The sequence below is a fragment of the Scardinius erythrophthalmus genome (assembly GCF_964197995.2).
Source record: "Scardinius erythrophthalmus genome assembly, chromosome: 9".
Taxonomy (NCBI): domain Eukaryota; kingdom Metazoa; phylum Chordata; class Actinopteri; order Cypriniformes; family Leuciscidae; genus Scardinius; species Scardinius erythrophthalmus.
Genome location: NC_138229.1, coordinates 271669 through 297500, shown reverse-complemented (window position 1 = coordinate 297500; position 25832 = coordinate 271669). Strand labels below are relative to the sequence as shown.

At 43.0% G+C, this 25832-nt stretch overlaps 1 protein-coding gene across 1 annotated transcript in view; it reads right to left on the bottom strand.

The window, feature by feature from the left end:
* Window positions 1–25832, bottom strand: part of ptprsb (protein tyrosine phosphatase receptor type Sb) — a 148196-nt gene that overhangs the window by 96840 nt on the left and 25524 nt on the right. Inside the window, exon 2 of the mRNA XM_081375411.1 lies at window positions 5016–5097. The gene's annotated coding sequence lies outside the window, so the exon portion shown is untranslated. The remainder of the gene's footprint in view (window positions 1–5015; window positions 5098–25832) is intronic.

Sequence of the window (25832 nt, the reverse complement as noted above, 5' to 3'; positions counted from 1 at the left end):
GGCTGTGATGCGGTTGTGAAGCCGTTTTTTGATGCGGTTGTGAAGCCGTTTTTTGATGTGGTTGTGATGTGGCTGTGATGCGGTTGTGAAGCCGTTTTTTGATGCGGTTGTGATGCGGTTGTGAAGCCGTTTTTTGATGCGGTTGTGATGCGGTTTTGATGCGGCTGTGATGCGGTTGTGAAGCCGTTTTTTGATGCGGTTGTGATGTGGCTGTGATGCGGTTGTGAAGCCGTTTTTTGATGCGGTTGTGAAGCCGTTTTTTGATGCGGTTGTGAAGCCGTTTTTTGATGCGGTTGTGATGCGGTTTTGATGCGGCTGTGATGCGGTTGTGAAGCCGTTTTTTGATGCGGTTGTGATGCGGCTGTGATGCGGTTGTGAAGCCGTTTTTTGATGCGGTTGTGATGCGGTTTTGATGCGGCTGTGATGCGGTTGTGAAGCCGTTTTTTGATGCGGTTGTGATGCGGCTGTGATGCGGTTGTGAAGCCGTTTTTTGATGCGGTTGTGATGCGGTTGTGAAGCCATTTTTTGATGCGGCTGTGATGCGGTTTTGATGCGGCTGTGATGTGGTTGTGAAGCCGTTTTTTGATGCGGTTGTGATGACATAGTGGTATATAGGGTATTCATTGTATTAACTGCCCTAATAACGTTAGAAAATCATGAAAAAAAAAAAAAGACATGAAAACTTATCGTTATAAAATCATTATTTATTTTATTAAAAGTTAAGAATTCAGGTTTGTCCGTTTTTTGATGCGGTTGTGATGCGGTTGTGAAGCCATTTTTTGATGCGGCTGTGATGCGGTTTTGATGCGGCTGTGATGTGGTTGTGAAGCCGTTTTTTGATGCGGTTGTGATGCGGATTTGATGCGGTTTTGATGCGGTTGTGAAGCCGTTTTTGATGCGGTTGTGATGCGGCTGTGATGCGGTTTTGATGCGGCTGTGATGCGGTTGTGAAGCCGTTTTTTGATGCGGTTGTGAAGCCGTTTTTTGATGCGGCTGTGATGCGGTTGTGATGCGGTTATGGTGCGGTTATGGTGCGGTTTTGATGCGGTTGTGAAGCCGTTTTTTGATGTGGTTGTGATGTGGCTGTGATGCGGTTGTGAAGCCGTTTTTTGATGCGGTTGTGATGCGGTTGTGAAGCCGTTTTTTGATGCGGTTGTGATGCGGTTTTGATGCGGCTGTGATGCGGTTGTGAAGCCGTTTTTTGATGCGGTTGTGATGTGGCTGTGATGCGGTTGTGAAGCCGTTTTTTGATGCGGTTGTGAAGCCGTTTTTTGATGCGGTTGTGAAGCCGTTTTTTGATGCGGTTGTGATGCGGTTTTGATGCGGCTGTGATGCGGTTGTGAAGCCGTTTTTTGATGCGGTTGTGATGCGGCTGTGATGCGGTTGTGAAGCCGTTTTTTGATGCGGTTGTGATGCGGTTTTGATGCGGCTGTGATGCGGTTGTGAAGCCGTTTTTTGATGCGGTTGTGATGCGGCTGTGATGCGGTTGTGAAGCCGTTTTTTGATGCGGTTGTGATGCGGTTGTGAAGCCATTTTTTGATGCGGCTGTGATGCGGTTTTGATGCGGCTGTGATGCGGTTGTGAAGCCGTTTTTTGATGCGGTTGTGATGACATAGTGGTATATAGGGTATTCATTGTATTAACTGCCCTAATAACGTTAGAAAATCATGAAAAAAAAAAAAAGACATGAAAACTTATCGTTATAAAATCATTATTTATTTTATTAAAAGTTAAGAATTCAGGTTTGTCCGTTTTTTGATGCGGTTGTGATGCGGTTGTGAAGCCATTTTTTGATGCGGCTGTGATGCGGTTTTGATGCGGCTGTGATGTGGTTGTGAAGCCGTTTTTTGATGCGGTTGTGATGCGGATTTGATGCGGTTTTGATGCGGTTGTGAAGCCGTTTTTGATGCGGTTGTGATGCGGCTGTGATGCGGTTTTGATGCGGCTGTGATGCGGTTGTGAAGCCGTTTTTTGATGCGGTTGTGAAGCCGTTTTTTGATGCGGCTGTGATGCGGTTGTGATGCGGTTATGGTGCGGTTATGGTGCGGTTTTGATGCGGTTGTGAAGTCGTTTTTTGATGCGGCTGTGATGAGGTTGTGATGCGGTTTTGATGCGGTTGTGATGCGGCTCATTACAGTGGATGGTTAATATTGAGTTAATGCTTTTATGTTCTGGACTCTGATTAGAATCAGCCGGAACTGGGAACACTTCCCATAAATCCTGATGTACTCGTTACATCATAAGAAGAATGGCATCTATGCTAATTTTAGTGTTTTTGTTTATCCCGAGGTTTTCCCGCAGCCTGCCGGATCCAGATCTGATGAAGGACCTTCGCCTGGACCCGATGTCAACGCAGTGCTGAAGTGCCAACTAGTCTCTCCCTATGGAGGATCCCTTTACCACTCCAGATAAAAGAGTTGTCAGGAAAATTCAGTTCGTGTATCTACCCTGAAGTGATACAATTCTGTATCAAAATGTTAAGGCCAGACAAGTAGTTTTTTAAGGCTTGGTTTGTAGGGAATTACAAACCTGCGCACATATATTCAAACGCACATACCAATAGACTGAACTCGTAATACGCATGTGCACGCCATCAGCATTCTCACAGGTTTCGAGTTTAAAGTCTGTGTATCGTTGTGACCGAAGTGAATCAATCAAATTAACTTTAGCTGGAAAATAACGTTATTCAAGAACTGCTATAAAGCCAAAACAATCTCTGTTACTTTAAACTATCCTTGTATCTCTGTAAAGCCACTTTTGGAACAATCTACATTGTTAAAAGCGCTATATAAATGAAGGAGACTTGACTAGAATAAACACACACTCAAACAGTTGTGAGTAAAATGCTCGTGTGCAACAACACACTCATCTCAAGCCTCACACCATCACTACACTTATGTAGATATGGATTTTTTACGAGAGAGCCCATTAATTATTGAAAAGCTTCCCAGGCATTGTGTGTTTTACTCTCGGCCTTCACATTAAGTGCAGATCGGAGACCGGACCGCATTCTTCCGAGAGCGAGGGAATCTTTCACGGAGCGATTCAGCGGAGGACTGCAGATCTCCCACAGCCTGAGCTCAATACTTACTCAGAACAATCCATTATTCCCATCCAGGGCTGAACGTGTGTGTGTGTGGATCGGGCTGAACGTGTGTGTGTGTGGATCGGGCTGAACGTGTGTGTGTGTGGATCGGGCTGAACGTGTGTGTGTGGACGCGTGTGCTGATCTGTGGGGTCAGTAATGTGAAGATGGGTCAGCTCAACCTTGAATTCCAGTTATAGATGAATTCAGTTTAATGTTCTACTCCAGCTTTACTTCACTCCATCTAGACTACACACATGTAGAGCAGTGTTTCAGATGTGGGACAGAAGGAGGAACGCTGGTTGTGTCCTAAAGTTACAGTGTTTTGGGTGCAAGGATGGGTTAGTATATCACAGATTCATGGATTGATTTTCCAATGGATCCAGAAGTGTTTATTAGGTAACTTTACCAACTCTAACCTCCGAAACAGTCCAGCAATCAAGCTTACTGAAATGTTGTTAATAATAGCTAAAGGAGTGTTGCTTTGGAACAGCGAGCGGACACTGATGAGCCACTGGGTTGCGTGTGTGTGTGTGTGAGATGTGCAGTGTGTGTCCGGACAGAACATCACTATTCAATTAGAGACAGGACTGAATTATTTTATCAAATCTGGAAACCCTTTTGGAATGATATAAATATAAATATAGCGACACGTGACTTGATTTGATAAAGTAGATTTTCTAACTGTTTTACATTGTATCTCCCTTTTTCTTTTTTGTTGTTTTTTTGCCTCTGATGTTTGTTAAAAACATAAAAAAATAAAAAAGCAGGCCTATAGTGCCTGTGTATGAGTGTGTTCCTGTAAGAGAGTAATCTCCTGTAGTCGAGCGCTCGCTCTGGATCTGCTGAGCGTCTGATTGCTGCATGTCGCCTGTCCGGTGATTCCCCTGGGGTCGCGACCTCTAACACAGATCAACCACTTCCACACCGCCTCTGAAACACTGATCTCAGAGCAGCCGCTACACTGATCTACACTGATCTCAGAGCAGCCGCTACACTGATCTACACTGATCTCAGAGCAGCCGCTAATGACGCTCAGGTGCAGCTCAAGCTGATTATAGGTCTGCATTTTTATATTCGTTTTTATTTTAATATCATTTTCAATTTTCCCAAAAATTTCAGTTTAGCTTTAGCTAGTTTCATTAATGGTTTGTTAGTTTTCATTTAGCTTTTATTTTGTGAACACATTTCTATTTAGTTTTTATATATTTAGTTTTAGTTTTAGTGATTATAGTTTAGCAGAGTTAACAGAACACTTCCAGTTTCCATGATTATTATGATTATTCTTTTATGGTTATTTCTATGATTAATCCTTTCAAACATTATTCTTGTATTTTGATCCATTCATGCTTTTTGTCTATTGCATCTTTAAATATCATTTACTCATAGTTATAGTCATATTCATGTGTTCTATTCCGACCAGATAATTAGTTTACTTCTATTTCTGGGCTAGACATGCGATGTGTTTTCCTCAGTGTGGTCTCCTGTCTAATATGTGCAGTATCTTGTTTATTATTAAGTTTCACATGAGATGTTATAGATGTTAAGTTCCAGATGTATTTTATTCTAGTCATGATGGAGACACTTGTTTGGCTGGTTCTGCTTCTCACGGCTGGTTCACACAGAACGAATACAGGACGAGAGCTTATTTACTCAAAAAAGCGATTATTTATTTTTGCTAATTATTATTTTATGCAGATGGCAGACGTATCTGTGCAGCCGCTCATGAAAGGTGAAGTGCGAAACGAACATGCTTTCTAAAACGAGTGTATTTCCTTCGCTTGAGGAAACGTCCGTGGAGTGAAGTTTGGGTTTCTGTCGATCCCGTGACACAGATCACACGCTGGAGACGACACGGACAGAAACAGAGGGAATCAAGGGATGTCATTATCCAGCACACACACACACACACACACACACAGATACTCACCGCACTCGCTTCTCTTTTTTCTAGATGTGTTTGAGCTTCATGTCCTGGTTTTCATAATCCTCAGCGGTCTGATCCGGTATTCCTACAATCAGACACGACATGGAGATTTAAATGAACAAATGTTATATAACACACAAGAACTATTGTCTAATAAAGCAGCGAGCCGCGAGAGGCCGTGAGTTACAGTGATTTTACCACGAGAGAGAGCTGTCAGACACACACGTCACAGAATGTGTTTCATTAACATCTGGTTCGGTGTCACTGACCACTAACGTTCAAAACATCCAATATTTTAATGTCATCTAGTGGTGGTCATAGGTACTGCAGTCCAAACTCTACATATCAGAGATCGTTGTTCCCCGCCTCCTCAGACTCGACGCTCACGGGTCGCCAGTTTGAGACACGCAACAGGAACGAGCGCAATGGACAGCGAAAGCCGAGGAGACTCACAGACCACAGTAAGTTGATTTATCCGCATTTTAATATGCTCTCGTTCATAGAGATTTTTAGATGAATATCGAGGCTTTTTAGGTTGTGTGGAATCTGCAATCTCTGGCCCAGTTTGTTTGTTTCCATGGCTACAATACGCTGTGTTTCCCGCCAACTGGCATCCCGGGGTGTCGAAACACTATTGGCTGAGCTGGCAGTGGGCGGAGTCACACAGACCAAAACAAAAACCGACTGACGACACGGAACGTGTAAAATAATAAGTAAATTAACTGGCTGTAACTGAACTTTGCGTGTTTCCTAAATATCTGCAAAAATATGATGGTATTTTTATGCTTTAGTAGAGTAAAAGTGTTACACACAGCACCTTTAACCCAAAAAAGGAAAGCCGCTTCATCGAGTGATTACATGATTGACATGAAGATTAACAGCAGCACTGAAGCTCTCTCACTCTCTCTCTCTCTCTCTCTCTCTCTCACACACACACACTCACTCTCTCTCTCTCTCACACACACACACACGCTCTCCCTCTCTCTCACTCACACACTCTCTTCTCTCTCTCAAACACACACTCTCTCTCTCTCACACACACACACACACACACACACTCTCTCCCTCTCTCTCTCTCAAACACACACACACTCACATGTGACCCTGAGTGGAGGTCAAACACGAACTGATGTAAAATACTAATGCATGCAAGATCAAAACAAAACAAAAATTAAGTCTGTTCTGTACTATGACACAATTTTCTTCTTCAAATTAAACACATTTAATCAAATTCTCATTATTGTAATGCATAAAAAATATATGCTACATTTATTCATTTAGCAGATGCTTTTATGCAAAGCAACTTACAAATAAGGAATTCAACAAGCGCTTCATCTTAAAGAGGCAATAAACATGAGAAAAGGTAGTAATACAAAGTTTCAAGCATTTGAGGAAGAAATTCCCCAACGCACCTGATTCAAGTTAACCTGTGAGTCTCCTGATCAGCGTCTCACCCTTATGAACACTCGTAACGAATAAGGTCTTATGAACACTGACTCGTAACGAATACGGTCTTATGAACACTCGTAACGAATAAGGTCTCATAAACACTGACTCGTAACGAATAAGGTCTTATAAACACTGACTCGTAACGAATAAGGTCTTATAAACACTCGTAACGAATAAGAACTTCTGAACACTCGTAACGAATAAGGTCTCATAAACACTGACTCGTAACGAATAAGGTCTTATAAACACTCGTAACGAATAAGAACTTCTGAACACTCGTAACGAATAAGGTCTCATAAACACTGACTCGTAACGAATACGGTCTTATGAACACTCGTAACGAATAAGGTCTCATAAACACTGACTCGTAACGAATAAGGTCTTATAAACACTCGTAACGAATAAGAACTTCTGAACACTCGTAACGAATAAGGTCTCATAAACACTGACTCGTAACGAATACGGTCTTATGAACACTCGTAACGAATAAGGTCTCATAAACACTGACTCGTAACGAATAAGGTCTTATAAACACTGACTCGTAACGAATACGGTCTTATGAACACTCGTAACGAATAAGGTCTCATAAACACTGACTCGTAACGAATAAGGTCTTATAAACACTCGTAACGAATAAGGTCTTCTGAACACTCATAACGAATAAGGTCTTATGAACACTGACTCGTAACGAATACGGTCTTATGAACACTGACTCGTAACAAATAAGGTCTTATAAACACTCTCAGTCGTAACGAATACGGTCTTATGAACACTGACTCGTAACAAATAAGGTCTTCTGAACACTGACTCGTAACGAATACGGTCTTATGAACACTGACTCGTAACGAATACGGTCTTATAAACACTCTCAGTCGTAACGAATACGGTCTTCTGAACACTGACTCGTAACGAATAAAGCCAGCATTTCTGGAGGGACTGCTCTTTCCTGCACACCTGGCAGATAAGCATGGGGTTAAATGTTTGCGGTTAGCTGTTGCCTGATTCCTCAACCTACAAACAAGAAACAAACAGCTCATTGTTCAACCCTAAAGACACAACTGGTCTGTAATGTTTGGAATTATATGTATTATGTTCAGGGGCGTAGGAGCCATTATACGAGGGGGGGACATGTCCCCCCCACATTTCAAAATCTAAGTTTTGTCCCCCCCACTATTTCCCAATGTAAGATTTTGTTTTGCATTGCCTGCCTATCTCTGCCGATTTCGGAGTCTCCAAATGAATCCATTCTGCAACTTTTAAATACATAATTACATTTTTTAAAACGAAATTATAGGCTTGAGTGCAGGGTCCGAAAGTTGGTCGTTTTGTCGCTATGGTTACACTACATACACACACACACCTTTGGCGGTGCGCTCAAAGTCATCTGTCAGTTGTGCAGTTACCCAAAATCTCCTGAATGACGATAAAACCCATCATGTCACTAGATGAAATAAAATCGACTAGCAAAAATACAGGAGGCCGCCTTATTCTTGTTCAGCTGCTTAATCTCGTTGTCCAGTCGACCATGATCGCGCACCGCTCGCGCATGCCATGCGCATCTATAGGTAGGCTACTACTCAGAACTCCGACACGGATAAATGTACGCAGCAATATATAATGAATGTTCCTGGGAGATCCGTAGTTGCGCAGGATGTGGAAGCGCACAAAAGTTCCAGAACCTTCTACTGCCTTGAAAAAAAAAAAAAACTCACGAGCTGCTGGCCGCCGCTGCAGATCAATTTTGTCAAGTTCAGCACAACGTTGGTTGTACAAAAAGTGTCCTGGCCTTGAATGACAAGGTAAGGAAAATATGTTTGGCACATTGTATGGGTCACTATATCATAACAAGGTAATACAATGTGTAATCAAGTGATGTCAATTCAAGCGTTATGGACCTGACATTTGCAGTAAAAACTTGAAATATAAATTCTCAGAAAATGCATTTAATAGGCCTACCAATATATTGAAACTGTTTATATATCCATACTCCCTTAATAAAGAAATATCAGTCTACACATGCGTTTTATATTTAATATGAGGGAAATAGGCTACACATGCCATGAACATGACACAAAAAATCTTTAACTTTTAGGTGGCAAAATATATTTTTTGTAATTCTGTGAATTAAACTGCAAACCAAAGTACTACCCACCGGATGAAGAAGGGTCGGCTCTCCACAGAACAGAACATATTCATTTTATTTTATTTTTCACGTTCGCATTTATGAGGAAAAAACTATGTTGTGGACTGAGCGCTCTGAAAGCGGCACTAAGAGACTGTTTCACAGAGACCTCAAACAGAAAGCACAAAGCCGAAATGAATTTTGTTTTTTATTAATGATATCTTAATTTTAATCAATGTTTCATCAACCAATTGCTAGGATTTAATAATTAAGAAAATATAGCAGACAATAGGCGCCGGCGCGTGAACTGGAGCTCGTCTTACAAATGAACCGAAACTCAGCGTATAAGGTAGCCTACTTGCCTGACAGAACTGAGAAATATCTATAGAAAGCTTGAAATGTCTTATTTTAAACAGAACAATTCAAAACGAGAGAAAGCAGACTGCTGCTTGTGTAATCCGTATGAAATGTGCATTTCTCTCTGGCGCGTTCACTACTGCGAAGATCGCGAGTCAGCATCGTCAGCTTCATCTATGCAGGGCACTGACACAGAAAACACTTGTTTATTAATAAACAATTAAAATGTCTCCTTGCTATATTTTACATATTCATAATCATTACTTTTGCCGGTTCTTTGTGACAGCTTTTAGGTGCTTTATTGGCAGTGCCAACCTTAGGAGATTTTTTTCAATCCCTGGGAAAAACTGATCAGAAAATGTAATGAAACGTTGTAGAAATGTAGTGGAGTAGAAAGTATAATAATTGTTGCAAAATGTAATGAAGTAAAAGTCAAAAGTAGGCCTATGCACTATTGATTCTACTTAAGTAAAGTAACCTACAGATAGGTAAAGATACAACTACGTGAAAAATGTAGCCTTCTTCAGTAAAGTAACGAAGTAGGCTATTTGTACTTCGTTACATTCCACCACTGCTGATTAACAGTAATGTAAATGTTAAATGTCCTAATACCTGTTGATGATACTACAACAATGCAAAGAATAGGCTATGCTCTTAACCTTGCAGTTTTTCACATCTTGTAAGACTCCATTTCTCCATTTCTTTGCACAAAACTCTCCAGAAAATGTCATTTAATGGTTTATTTTTCAAAAAAAATTCCCGGGAGGGCATACCCCCCCCTAGGGAGAGCCCCCCCATATAATAAATCCCAATTGAACCCCTGGTTGTAGTTATATTAGATTGCTTCTCTCTGTTTTTATAATCTACCCAGTCCGTCACTGCATACCCTCTTACAACCAAACTAAGTAGTACAGTCTGTTCCCAAAAGTCATTAGAAATGAGCATTTGTTGCACTCCTACGCCCCTGATTATGTTGCATTCAGTGCTTAGCACAAATTTAATTCTGGTAGGAGTGGTGACCCCTTTAATTGTGAATATTTCCTGACTGCAGATAATGTGGAAGTTGAAGTAATTGCTTGAAGTGCTAGATTAAGTTTAGATGTTTAAACATTTACTTTATTCAAAGCCATACTTTGTTGCTGTGTCATGCATTGTTTATTGTGTAAAGTAAAGTAAAGGTTATAAATCTATTCCCCATTCCTTAGTCCCTAATCCTATGTCATTCAATTCATTTCAACTAATCTATTCAACAATTCAATTCAATTGGTTCTTCATAGTTATAATTCTCTGTTTCTAGGTAAAATCAAATTTGTATTCCTTGATTCTTCAGCTTGTTCCTCAAGTCATGAGGTTAAATATATTCCAACAGCTGTCTAGTTTTGTTTCCTCTTTTGATATTATTTCTTGTTCAGAATAATAAACAACTAGATCTGGGAGGGATTAAAGAATAGTGAAAGCATCCACAAATATATATATATATATAGTTTTATGGAGCTTAACGACACATTTACCTTATTTTTATTATTCTCATGTTAGGTAAGTCGAATCTGACTCAAATTATTAAGCACTTTAAAATACTTACAATCGGACGTAAGACTTCTCCGTGATCTGTTCCGGCTCAGCGTTTATAAATCAGTGCCCCGGGAGGCAGACTGTGTTATAAAAATAGAAGTCATTTTATTGATAACAATTAGTTTCTCTTGAAGTATTCTACAAATACTCTATATAGGTTGAAGTACAAATATCAAAGAGTTGCTCAAACAAGGCAGTATCAGCGATAGTTCTGGTGCTGGAGAAGCTCTTCAGGAGGTCATGAAACAACATCTGATGTCACGAACATTTAAAGATAAATCAGTGACCTCATCCAGACTGGACACGCCCCTTTTAAAAAGGCCAGTCTCATGAGTTCTCCTCCTCATTCACTCTTTTCGCCCACCGAAACATCCTTCCTGCATACTAGTAAAGCTGCATACCTGTTTTCTTCTCTCCTTTAAGCATCAATTAGAGCGTTCTCATCCTTTAATTGAACTCCAGTGTGCCACTTCTGCACACTCGTATAACTCGTGAAACGCTTACACGCCCTACTGGCTGAATAAGACATCATATAAATGTTATATTCACTGTATTATAAATAAAATACATATGTAACAGTTACATCATTGACCATATGAGACTTTTCCAGGATATAAACAAAATAATAAAACATAAGACATAATATATTAGCTAAATATGTCAAACAATTAGGCAGGGTAACTGTGTTCTTATGGATATTACACAACAATATATATGACTATTGCCTTAATAAATCAATTTACTGCCTATTAACAGTTAGTAAGATAGTTGTTAAGCTGAGGTACTGGGTAGGGTTAAGGGATGTAGAATATGGTCATGCAGACTAATGCATTAATATGTGCTACATACAGCCAATATCCTAGTAATGTGCATGATAATAAGCAACTAGTTTGTGAGAATTGGACCATAAACTAAGGCGTTCCAATGAAAAAATTGTTGATGTAATTTACATTACACTGATTTATGCAAGTATGATGCTGCTTAAAAATCAGAATCATTACATTACATTAATAATAATTACTTTTGAGAATAATGAATGCCCAGAGGCATTGCTGCGGGTCAGGCTTAACCAGATTATTCTATAAGAGACTGAAAGAATCAGAAAGCCGAAGAGAGTGAGATCTACTTCATATATCGTGCAGTATATCTCAATGCAGAAACATTCTAGACATCAACACGTTTACTGTTCTTGCTAGACATTCTACAAAAACATGGTTGATGAATGAATGAATACGTATGACAAAGCCTACTTTTGATAATCCAGAGAATGAAATCCTTCACCAATGGATTTATTTTTATGTTTTAAAAAAGTTTTTTCTTGGTTATGTGAAGATTCCACTGTATCATTCTTCAAACATTATGAGAATGTTACTTATGAATGTTCTCTGAACTGCCACTGTCGCCTTCAGCTTTTGTCTCACTTAGATGGGGACATTAAATTTAATATTCAACAATATTATTGCTCTCCTGCACTGACAGCATTATATGAGAACTGAACTGATCTGGACGATGACATCACTGTTTACTCCAGAGCGGCTATATATATAAATGAACTAAATTAATAACTTTTTACAACAGAAATGAACCATCACTGAACTTACTTAAGCTGGACTGTGACGCTAAATTTTTATTGCATTATTTTCCTGTTATCTCTGTAAAGCTGCTTTGAAACACTCTGTGTTGTAAAAAGCGTCTTATAAATAAAGGAGACTCGACTTGAAACAAGCAGTTCCTTCTAAAGAACGTCAGACGAACATCAAACTGAAACATTTCAGAAAAACATTCCATGATCAATGTATAAATAATAAATGTAATTCTAACGTTTAGAGAACATTATTAAAAACCAGATCACTTGGAAGGAACGTTATATTACCGTTTGTTCATAACATTGAGAGAAAGGAAGTGCCTATGTTGTAATCTCTAGTAGAGTAACCCAGCTCTGAACGCATGAGTAGCCCTGACTCAACCCTGTTCACACGAGTTCAGTGGACTGAGAGCACAGGGTTAGTAGTGTTAGTGCTAATCTCTCAGTCTCGAGCCTCCAGCTGTCGAGGGTCAGCGCATCTGCAGAGAGAGAGTCGAGGGTCACAGACGGGCGAACGACACGCTCTCGGACACAAGCCGCTTACGGAGGCGACGGCAGATTGTGCGGCTCGTCGATGTTAAATGCAGCTCGCGCCAGTGCAGATGTGTATGAAAATGACACTAATGCTTAACAGCTGAAACACTGGAGTTCACTCTGCAAACAAGCTTGAGCTTCGACCCCCGTCTGCTGCTTCTCTTCACTGACACCAAGTGAACATCAGCATTAGCATCAGCGCACGCGTTCCCGGAGTCCAACACTAATCTCTCACTAGTGCCACGATAACTTATCGTACACAACAACACGCCAACACCTCAATGCTCTCCTGGAAACACGCTTTACCTCCACACTGGGCCCTATCACACACCAGGCGCGGCACAGGTGTGTTTTGCTAGTTTCAGCCCGACGCGGTTTTCATTTTCACGTCTTGCGCCACGTTGTTTAAATAGCAAATGCATTTGCGCCTGCATCTGTGTCCATGGGCTGCTGGTCTGAGAACCAGGTGTGTGTTGGGGAAAGTTACTTTAAAAAGTAATGCATTCCAATATTGGGTTGCTCCCTTAAAAAGTAACTAATTCCGTTACTTAGTTACTTTTTAATAAAGTAATGCATTACGTCACTTTTGCATTACTTTTTCCCACCTGGACTGGACAAAAAAAGTTAGATTTTTAGGTAAATGTAAAGATTCTTTCACACCAAAACTGAAATAATAAGCCTCAGGCTGAAGGAAATGCAGATTCACTCCTGTACAGTAGAGGGCGCCGCTCAAACAAACCTTTCAGCTGCTGTTCTGGATAATGGAAGAATAGGGTGCAGAAGGAGGAAGTTTAACACTTACTTCACCAAAAAATAAAAAATAATAATTAGCCTACTTTAAAAAAAAATTAAAGTCATTTTTGCTCATGGTTTAATTGAATCATCGAAGAACAGCAGCAACTACATTGGTCAATGAAGTGAGATTAAATGCATAAAATATTTGTTTTATTTAACATATTTAATTATTGGAGGTTTGGATAGTATTCATTGATTTTATTCATATTGAGGAATCCTGAATCTGTTTTTTGTGCAAGTACTAATGTAAATGCACGCTCACATTTAGTCTAGCTAGCTAACCATCATGTTCACACACACACACACACGCACACACCCACACACACACACAAAACGCTTCTGCACTTCAATTTCTCTCAACATTGGGACAGGAGAGCTGTCAGTCAATAAATGGGAAAAAAAGTGAAACTTTGAAAAAGTAACTCAGATATGAGTAATGTGTTACTTTACTAACTTTACGTAACTCAAGTTACTTGTAATGAGTTACACACAACACTGGTGTGTTCAGGTGCATTGTTGCTATTTTGAGGAACTGAAATAGACTGAGCCATTGACCAACTGAAACCTGCTCTAAAGTCGATGGCGCAGTATTATTTTTTATATTTAAAGAGCGCGTTAGTAATATGAGCCTGTAGGCCACAACACGTACACTCTGCTTATTACACACACAGGGACGTGCAGCAGCACACAAACATGCCAAATATTAAGATTACAATGTAAAAGATTAATATTGAGTACATAAAGATATGGTGGAATCCGGCTTGTCCCGTAGATAGTCTCGCTTTAACCTCACACACAAACACACACACACACACACACACACACACACACACACACACACACACACACACACACACAGCTTTAAAGGGGTAATATAATGGTACATGCATTTTTACAAGTTGATTGCACTGAAATGTCTGTTGGCAGTGCCTGTACACAACCATCCTATCATGATAAAAATCCATCCAGTGGTTTTGTTTTAAACTCCTTATATGTTTGACCCTCTCTGAAATCAAGCCGTTCGATATTGTGACGTCATAACATCCAACGCCCCTCCCGCGATTGCTGAGTGACAGCCGTGTTTCAACACAAGACCCGCCCTGAGCGAGCTGTGACAGCCGTCATAGTAGTCCGCCATTGTTGATATGCTGGAGCAGAATGGCGTCTAAGCGATTGTGGTGTTCTGTTCTTAGATGTAATAAGGAACACAGCAGTCATTTGGATGTTCCTAAATCCGAGCCGTTGAAGATGCAGTGGCTGAGTTTTGTTTTTGAAGCGATAATCCCTCACGGGGATTCCCCACGATCGTCTGCGCTTTCATGTTTGCGCGAATCATTTCACACCAGACAGCTTTACAAACGAGAAAAAACGGATCGGTACCAACGTGTTCCTGCTGAACCTCCAGAAGATGTGAGTGTAATGTTTTATTAACCTTTATATTAGTATTTATATTAATCTTTGCGAAATTTGCAAACCTTGCTGCAGGCTTCACGATGAATGCGTCTAAGGTTTACACTCAGGGTACATTACGGCATGTTTTCTATGTACGACGTTCTCAATATAATTCATAATCCCACGTTTATAATGAACAACGCGTGGTTATTGTGTTAGAAACGGTGTACGCACAGAACAGAGGGGCGGGGTGAGCAAAGCTCATTATCATTTAAAGACACATGCACTGAAACGGCGTGCTGAAAACAGAGCTGTTTTTGACCAGGCAAAATTAGTGTTTTCTTACAATACTAATGAGAATTTTTAATTAAAGTATATTACAAACTTTTAATTTAGACCCTAAAGAATCATATTAGCTTGTACAAAAATGGCATTATATGACCCCTTTAACCACACGCACAAGCAGATCTGTTTCCTCGCTAGAGAAGCGTTCAGTTGTTCCTCTTGCAAATTCTATGTAAATAGCGAATCCGCCACGGCGCGAGCACAACTGGCTTTTAAAGGGAATGGGAGATGAGACTCTGATTAGTTTATTGCACATTACGCCCAAAAACATACCCATTACTCATTAAGAGAATAGAGACAAAACACACCCATTACTCATGAAGAGAATAGGGACGACCGTTTTAGACCATGCGCCGGAAGCGCCGCCCATTTTTCCCGTCGTTAAACTGGCAAAAGTGGATTCGGACGCCCTAAGTGAACTTGCACCATGCGCTTTAGACCATGCACTTAGATCATTAAATAGGGCCCTTGTATGGAATGATCTTCCGGACATTATTCAAAAGAAATTGCAAATTGCATTTTCCCCCCATTAAAAAAAAAAAAACATTGCTCCCTTTATCTCAGTGTCATGGAATTTTGTGACTTTTGTTACATTATTTATTTGTTTAAACACAAAAAAACTTTATTTAATTGATTTAATTGTTCTGAAAGTAGCTTATGTATAATTTTGTTTTTGTCCATTTCACAGTTGAGATTAACTTTTCAATAAAATTATTAAATCCCACATAAATCTAAACAAATTGACAAATGAAAGCCTGATCTAAACCACAAATGTAAAGTGGAACAAAATTTCTCACACACACACACATCCACAGGTTTAACAGCAACAGACAGCATTTTTATTGAATTTCGCAAATTGAGAGCACTTATTTGAAGGGGTGAGACCTAGCACCGACACTCATCTCTTGTGGTATGTCCAGTAAAGGACGTCCAGGTCCTTTAGTTGTCCTGTCCTTCACAAAAAGCCTGTTAGCTACTTCACTGAGGTTGGCGAAGACAACATTACTGATGTTGCTGTTGGTCAAGGCCACAAACTTTTAACTTATCCAAAACGAAATGGCTTCTAAGTAAGAGTCAACTTGCTGTGCGAGCATCATAAGGTCCTCCACAATTTTACCAACTACCTCTATTGTTTAAAATAAATCGGCGTCTGTCTGTTCAGGGCATCACCTCTTGACCGTCGACTGTGAGTGATGTCACGTCCAAACTCACGAACACGCCCCATAGCATAATCCCACCCTTGACACTGATTGACAGGTTTCCGTGAAAGGCATCGGAAATGGAAATACTAAAGGAATTGCGATTTCATTTGAGTTTTGGCTGGCTACATACGCAATGCTGAGAAAGTGAAAAAGCAGACGTGGTAATTGAAATTGCTATTTAAATATGACAGGGTCAAGACTCGTTAGATATGGGAAACACAGTTGCAAACGGACTTTGCATTTCCATTTTAAATGTGGCAGTTAGATGCAAACGGTAAAGCGTGATTTGCATTTGCGTTTGGATTATGTCACATTTTATGCGTCCACAATTTGAAAACGCAATTGCAAATACAATTTGCAATTTCTTTTGAATAATGTCCGGAATATCATTCCATACACTAAGTCTTTAACTGCACTGCAAAAAAAAAATGCTTTTCTTACTCAGTATTTTCCAATCCAAGTCCAAATTTTCTAGTACAAATATCTAAATATTCTTAAATCAAGATGAATAAGTAAAAAAATATTTTTTTGCAGTGTGTAACTTCACATGAACTCGACAGAGACTACATTTGCATTTGATTTGATTCAGACTTCAGGAAACCTACATAAGTCAAGTCCTCTTTATTTCTCTAGCGTGTGTCTCATGTGTGAACTGTGAGTGTGTTGGAGGTGTTAACTCTGTTTAACTTTAAAGTCTTTGATCCTGCAGAACAAATGCTGAAACGGTGTTGAGCTGAAAACCCTGCGGCTCCGACTGGAAGCCGTCCAGAGCTGAAACCAGATCCACCATTGTCTCTCACACAAACACTCTTGTGTTTGGCATGTGTTTGGCGTGTTCAGGGCGGACAGGACTGCTGAAGGCGTGTGTTTGGCATGTTCAGGGCGGACAGGACTGCTGAAGGCGTGTGTTTGGCGTGTGCAGGGCGGACAGGACTGCTGAAGGCGTGTGTTTGGCGTGTGCAGGGCGGACAGGACTGCTGAAGGCGTGTGTTTGGCGTGTGCAGGGCGGACAGGACTGCTGAAGGCATGTGTTTGGCGTGTGCAGGGCGGACAGGACTGCTGAAGGCGTGTGTTTGGCGTGTGCAGGGCGGACAGGACTGCTGAAGGCGTGTGTTTGGCGTGTGCAGGGCGGACAGGACTGCTGAAGGCGTGTGTTTGGCGTGTGCAGGGCGGACAGGACTGCTGAAGGCGTGTGTTTGGCGTGTTCGGGGCGGACAGGACTGCTGAAGGCGTGTGTTTGGCGTGTGCAGGGCGGACAGGACTGCTGAAGGCGTGTGTTTGGCGTGCGCAGGGCGGACAGGACTGCTGAAGGCGTGTGTTTGGCGTGTTCGGGGCGGACAGGACTGCTGAAGGCGTGTGTTTGGCGTCTTCAAGGCGGACAGGACTGCTGAAAGCGTGTGTTTGGCGTGTTCAGGGCGGACAGGACTGCTGAAGGCGTGTGTTTGGCGTCTTCAAGGTGGACAGGACTACTGAAGACGTGTGTTTGGCGTGTTCAGGGCGGACAGGACTGCTGAAGGCGTGTGTTTGGCGTGTTCAGGGCGGACAGGACTGCTGAAGGCGTGTGTTTGGCGTGTTCAGGGCGGACAGGACTGCTGAAGGCGTGTGTTTGGCGTGTTCAGGGCGGACAGGACTGCTGAAGGCGTGTGTTTGGCATGTTCAGGGCGGACAGGACTACTGAAGACGTGTGTTTGGCATGTTCAGGGCGGACAGGACTGCTGAAGGCGTGTGTTTGGCGTGTGCAGGGCGGACAGGACTGCTGAAGGCGTGTGTTTGGCGTGTGTTTGGCGTGTGCAGGGCGGACAGGACTGCTGAAGGCGTGTGTTTGGCGTGTGCAGGGCGGACAGGACTGCTGAAGGCGTGTGTTTGGCGTGTGCAGGGCGGACAGGACTACTGAAGACGTGTGTTTGGCATGTTCAGGGCGGACAGGACTGCTGAAGGCGTGTGTTTGGCGTGTGCAGGGCGGACAGGACTGCTGAAGGCGTGTGTTTGGTGTGTGCAGGGCGGACAGGACTGCTGAAGGCGTGTGTTTGGCGTGTGCAGGGCGGACAGGACTGCTGAAGGCGTGTGTTTGGCGTGTGCAGGGCGGACAGGACTGCTGAAGGCGTGTGTTTGGCGTGTTCAGGGCGGACAGGACTGCTGAAGGCGTGTGTTTGGCGTCTTCAAGGCGGACAGGACTGCTGAAAGCGTGTGTTTGGCGTCTTCAAGGCGGACAGGACTGCTGAAAGCGTGTGTTTGGCGTGTTCAGGGCGGACAGGACTGCTGAAGGCGTGTGTTTGGCGTCTTCAAGGTGGACAGGACTACTGAAGACGTGTGTTTGGCGTGTTCAGGGCGGACAGGACTGCTGAAGGCGTGTGTTTGGCGTGTTCAGGGCGGACAGGACTGCTGAAGGCGTGTGTTTGGCGTGTTCAGGGCGGACAGGACTGCTGAAGGCGTGTGTTTGGCGTGTTCAGGGCGGACAGGACTGCTGAAGGCGTGTGTTTGGCGTGTTCAGGGCGGACAGGACTGCTGAAGGCGTGTGTTTGGCGTGTTCAGGGCGGACAGGACTGCTGAAGGCGTGTGTTTGGCGTGTTCAGGGTTGACAGGACTACTGAAGACGTGTGTTTGGCGTGTTCAGGGCGGACAGGACTGCTGAAGGCGTGTGTTTGGCGTGTGCAGGGCGGACAGGACTGCTGAAGGCGTGTGTTTGGCGTGTTCGGGGCGGACAGGACTGCTGAAGGCGTGTGTTTGGCGTGTTCAGGGCGGACAGGACTGCTGAAGGCGTGGGTTTGGCATGTTCAGGGCGGACAGGACTGCTGAAGGCGTGTGTTTGGCGTCTTCAAGGCGGACAGGACTGCTGAAAGCGTGTGTTTGGCGTGTTCAGGGCGGACAGGACTGCTGAAGGCGTGTGTTTGGCGTCTTCAAGGTGGACAGGACTACTGAAGACGTGTGTTTGGCGTGTTCAGGGCGGACAGGACTGCTGAAGGCGTGTGTTTGGCGTGTTCAGGGCGGACAGGACTGCTGAAGGCGTGTGTTTGGCGTGTTCAGGGCGGACAGGACTGCTGAAGGCGTGTGTTTGGCGTGTTCAGGGCGGACAGGACTGCTGAAGGCGTGTGTTTGGCGTGTTCAGGGCGGACAGGACTGCTGAAGGCGTGGGTTTGGCATGTTCAGGGCGGACAGGACTGCTGAAGGCGTGTGCTTGGCGTGTTCAGGGTTGACAGGACTACTGAAGATGTGTGTTTGGCGTGTTCAGGGTGGACAGGACTGCTGAAGGCGTGTGTTTTAATCACATAGAAAACAGCTGTTTTACATTAGAATAATATTTCACTGTTTTTACAGTATTTTTTGATCAAATAAACGCAGCCTTGCTGAGCAGAAGAGATTTTCACAAACACTTATAAATCTTAATTATTGCAGTGTGGCATCAGACACCTAATCTCTCGATATCAGTATTGACGTCAGTCATTGATAAACCCATATTGATCGACCACTGCACATTAAAACACAATAATATTACGTGCTTTGGTTGGATATGAAGATTCACATAAATCAATGAACTTCATATGAGTAACATGAGGAAGATTGATTAACATCATCAGGCACAAATTCAGCATCAGATGGATGAAAATTAATTAAGCAAATCCCCTACAAGTCCAGCATCAGCAGCCGTAACCCCTGTGTGTGTGTGTGTGTGTGTGTGTGTGTGTGTGTGTGTGTGTGTGTGTGTGTGTGTGTGTGTGACATCGGGAGAACGATACTGATTTCCAATTCCACCAGACCTGATCAGACGACGACAGCAAACAGGCGAGAATCTTTTCAGCAGAATCTGGGCGATATGAGAAAGACTCTATAAATAGCAGCGTCTCCCACAAGCAGCGAGCGCTTGAGATTCATCCAGACTCGCCTTGCACACACACACACACACACACACACACCGGATCTGCTCCACAACCAATGATGCGTGAATGAACGTACCAATGAATAACTCGATGTTTTACTCTTAAGATGGACATGCAAGAATACTTTGCATTGACAGTTCTGCTAAATTAGCAGTAAGATAATAACAGGTTTGCTGATGTGGTGTTTTGACTGACAGCTCTGACGAAGCACTTTAATATCCCGCTGGTGTGACTAAACCTCAACACACTTTACCGCTTCTGGCTTCATCATTGAGACAGAAAAACACAATGATTAAAGATAATCATTTAAATGTTTGTGCACTACATAAAAACTTCCTCAGTGTTTCTGTCTCTTTTTCCAGCACAAATATCTAAATATTCTTAAATCAAGATTAATTTACTGGAGAAGAAAAATGACAGAAGATATTAAGCAAAAAATATGTCAAAATGACGTGAGTTTGTTTTTAAAACAAGAACAAATATCTGCCAATGGAGTCAAAAAATAAACTTGTTTTCCCTTTGAATTCAGATTATTTTTCCATTAGCAAGTCAGAAATACTGAGGAAGAAAATAATTTGTTACCAACATATCTTGTTGTTTCACATCATATTTCGAGTGAAAACTGAGCATATTTCCCACTGAGACTCACGTCTACATTAATCCGGATCACCGGCGGGAATCGCGGGGGGGTCGGGGGGCGTAATACACTTCGTACAGCGACGCATGTATCATTCCTATTCTGCTCCCGACGCACAGCGGACTTTTCCCTCCACAGACGCACGTCGGTAAACTAGGGAATGAACTTGCGCTCCCGGGGGCGGTTCAGGGAAGAGAGGAGGCGTGTTCCGGCACAAACGTTCCCTAGTGCTGTTCTGCAGTTTCAGAAAACACTCATGGGCGTAGATTACGCGGGGGACGTGTCCCCCCCACTTTTTATAAAATGTAAATTCGTCCCCCGCACGTTTTCAAAGGGCAAGTGTGTTCACGACAAGTTGAGGTAATCAGTCACTCGTGCGTCACGACACGCCCATGCTCGCACCCGCGCTGGATCCATCATTTTCATAGAGATCGCGATGAGTTCAAAACGGCAATAAACTCTTCACTCCTTTTCCCCGAAAAAGGCAAGCACTGTAAGTTGTCATGTGGTGTCCGAATTGTGTTGCACAATGATGAATAACACTGCCTATATCTCGAGTTGAATAATTAACAAGTTTAGTTGGAAACTGAAAATATTCACTACCCGGCCCGCACAAACGTGTGCTTATTTTCAGTCTTTTTTTATTCGTAATGTCTTTTATTTTCACAGATATGTAATCAGAGCCCTTCAAATTAGAATAAAGATGGTGATTGTTAATGCTGAATTTGGGTTTTCATGCATTAACAGACACTATATCTGCTTGAATCAGGCAGCGTTGTAACATGTGTAGCCTACATGATGTTTACCATATATAATTCGGTAACACTTTACAAAATAGATTAAAAAATTTGTAGACAAACTTTAAGTTGTCTTGAAAAAGCCTAACCTTGAAAGTTTGAAGTAGTTTTAAAAGCTGGAAGTCTGACGAAGCCTACACAAAAAAACTATTTGAAATATGTAAAGAATATTGCACAATATATAATACTAGGCTATGTACAGTATAAAGTACAGAACATCTGCATTTCTTTCTTTCTTTCTTTCTTTCTGTTTTATTGCTTTAAACATAAATAGCATATTAAACTAATTAAGCAAAAACCTGTCAACAAAGATCTGCAAAGTAAAAAAAAAAAAACGGGTATAACGCTTGGCATTCTGTCCTCCTCACTTTTGAAATGATGGCTACGGCCCTGCCGGCACTGACCAGGAGAAACCTCGTCTAAAGTCAGTGGCGTTCAGAGGCTATTTTAAGGGCGCATACTTGACCATAATGTAGCGTGAGCACAACACACACACACTTTGCTTCTCTCATCTACACAGTTCACATTTTTAGAAAATCATACATAATTACAAGGAACAATATTCCACACGAGGGAAATCATTGTTGTGTCCATGAAGATGTGTAAAAATAGGCATAAATCACATTTACCCAAATGATCATACGCCTGTTTAAGCGAAGCTAATCTGGGTGTGTTTCTCCGTCCCCAATGTCACTTCTCTGTGTTTTACGGCCCTGACGAGAGCGTCGGTCTCCTCGGCTGTGAACCGCTCCTGGCAAATCCGCCGTTATAATAGCAATCCGCCATGGAACAAGCGCGCCTGCTCTTAAAGGGAATGTGAGATGTCGCTCTGATTGGTTTATTTCACGTTACGCCCAAACCACACCTATGAGCAATGAAGCGACTTCAGACCAACACATTTTAGATTTGCGTCGGAGAGTCATTTATCCCGCCGGTGTAATAGCAACAGCGCCCGAGATCCGCCCACAAAGTTTCAGCGTTTCAGATCGCTAAAATAGGGCCCATCTCCTCAGCCGCTGACGGTCCAGCTCTCACTCGGCGTTCGCTCGGTCTAACGCGGCTCTCATGTTTCACCGCAGCGAATGTGAGTGAGTTCTGTCATCTCTGCAGGACTGAGATATGAAGAGAGTGTGAAGTAACATATTAGCAACTGTGTGAAAGTGAACCGCACACACACACACACACAATACCGCTGTAACTGTTATACCTAACCCTAACACACACACACACACTCACACACACACACACACACACACACACACACACACACACACACACACAAACACACACACAAACACTACAGCGCTTCCAAAGAGCTTCGCTTTCATTAATAAAAACGCTGTCTCAGTGTGAACAAGTTTCTGCAGCGTCTCATTCATCTGGTGTCAATCAGTGTCTGCTAACGAGCTCGTCAGACCTGAACCAGTCAAACACACACACACACACACACACACACACACACTCACTCACTCTGCACCGACTGCACTCTCAACCCTCTGGTGTTTCACAGTATCCTGCAGTAACAGTGTGTGTGTGTGTGTGTGTGTGTGTGTGTGTGTGTGTGTGTGTGTGTGTGTGTGTGTGTGTGTGTGTGTGTGTGTGTGTGGATGTGTGTGTGTGTGTGTGTGTGTGTGTGTGTGTGTGTGTGTGTGTGTGTGTGTGTGTGTGTGTGGATGTGTGTGTGTGTGTGTGTGTGTGTGTGTGTGTGTGTGTGTGTGTGTGTGTGTGTGTGTGTGTGTGGATGTGTGTGTGTGTGTGTGTGTGTGTGTGTGTGTGTGTGTGTGTGTGAGTTTAAAGGCCAATTTGGTCAAATTGCTTCTGAATCATAACTCTCAGAGTAAACATCAGTAAAGTGGATGTTTCAGTTGCACCACTTTAGCGTATTAGAGTTCAGTGTGTATGTGTGTGTGTGTGTGTGTGTGTGTGTGTGTGTGTGTGTGTGTGTGTGTGTGTGTGTGTGTGTGTTAAATCAATCAGACACTGATCGTCCACCACAATCTACAGCTGATTTTATCTCCTGGATTATCTAATCTTTAGTAAATCCCCCCGGCCGCATCATACACACACCAGCGATGAACACGCGCTCGCTCGAGAGTCTGGAGGAACACACACACACTCACACACTCACACACACACACACACACACACACACACACACACTCACACACACACACACTCACACACTCACACACACACACACACACACACACACACACACACACACACACACACACACACACACACACACACACACACACACACATCCACACACACACAGATTCTGTTAGTGAATCTGACGACTTTAACAAACGACACACTCGAACGAGCTTCACTGTCCTGAACATCACCAGAAGTGATTCAGTGTGTGTGTGTGTGTGTGTGTGTGTGTGTGTGTGTGTGTGTGTGTGTGTCTCGCAGGACGGGTTATCCTCCATCTCTGATGCTCTCCTGTTATTACAGTGAAACTGACGTGACTTTAATTATATTATAAAAAAAACAGAATTTAAACAAGAAATGCTGAAAACACACACAAAATATAACCCCCCCCCAATAACTGATCTTCTAGAAACAAAACAAGTTATTTAATAAATGTAGTATTTCAACACTATTAGAATATTTGAGAAGTAGTTACAGTCAGACGGAGAGCCCAGAGTCTGTCGAGCATCAGACCAGAGCACTCGATCACAGATCACAGGAGTTACAGGGACACACAGATCCTTCATCAGACCAGAGCACTCGATCACAGATCACAGGAGTTACAGGGACACACAGATCCCTCATCAGACCAGAGCACTCGATCACAGATCACAGGAGTTACAGGGACACACAGATCACTCATCAGACCAGAGCACTTGATCACAGATCACAGGAGTTACAGGGACACACAGATCCCTCATCAGACCAGAGCACTCGATCACAGATCACAGGAGTTACAGGGACACACAGATCCCTCATCAGACCAGAGCACTCGATCACAGGAGTTACAGGAACACACAGATCCCTCATCAGACCAGAGCACTCGATCACAGATCACAGGAGTTACAGGGACACACAGATCCTTCATCAGACCAGAGCACTCGATCACAGATCACAGGAGTTACAGGGACACACAGATCCCTCATCAGACCAGAGCACTCGATCACAGATCACAGGAGTTACAGGGACACACAGATCCCTCATCAGACCAGAGCACTCGATCACAGATCACAGGAGTTACAGGGACACACAGATCCCTCATCAGACCAGAGCACTCGATCACAGATCACAGGAGTTACAGGGACACACAGATCCCTCATCAGACCAGAGCACTCGATCACAGATCACAGGAGTTACAGGGACACACAGATCCTTCATCAGACCACAGCACTCGATCACAGATCACAGGAGTTACAGGAACACACAGATCCTTCATCAGACCAGAGCACTCGATCACAGATCACAGGAGTTACAGGAACACACAGATCCCTCATCAGACCAGAGCACTCGATCACAGATCACAGGAGTTACAGGGACACACAGATCCCTCATCAGACCAGAGCACTCGATCACAGATCACAGGAGTTACAGGGACACACAGATCCCTCATCAGACCAGAGCACTCGATCACAGATCACAGGAGTTACAGGAACACACAGATCCCTCATCAGACCAGAGCACTCGATCACAGATCACAGGAGTTACAGGGACACACAGATCCCTCATCAGACCAGAGCACTCGATCACAGATCACAGGAGTTACAGGGACACACAGATCCCTCATCAGACCAGAGCACTCGATCACAGGAGTTACAGGAACACACAGATCCCTCATCAGACCAGAGCACTCGATCACAGATCACAGGAGTTACAGGGACACACAGATCCTTCATCAGACCAGAGCACTCGATCACAGATCACAGGAGTTACAGGAACACACAGATCCCTCATCAGACCAGAGCACTCGATCACAGATCACAGGAGTTACAGGGACACACAGATCCCTCATCAGACCAGAGCACTCGATCACAGATCACAGGAGTTACAGGGACACACAGATCCCTCATCAGACCAGAGCACTCGATCACAGATCACAGGAGTTACAGGGACACACAGATCCTTCATCAGACCAGAGCACTCGATCACAGATCACAGGAGTTACAGGGACAGATCCTTCATCAG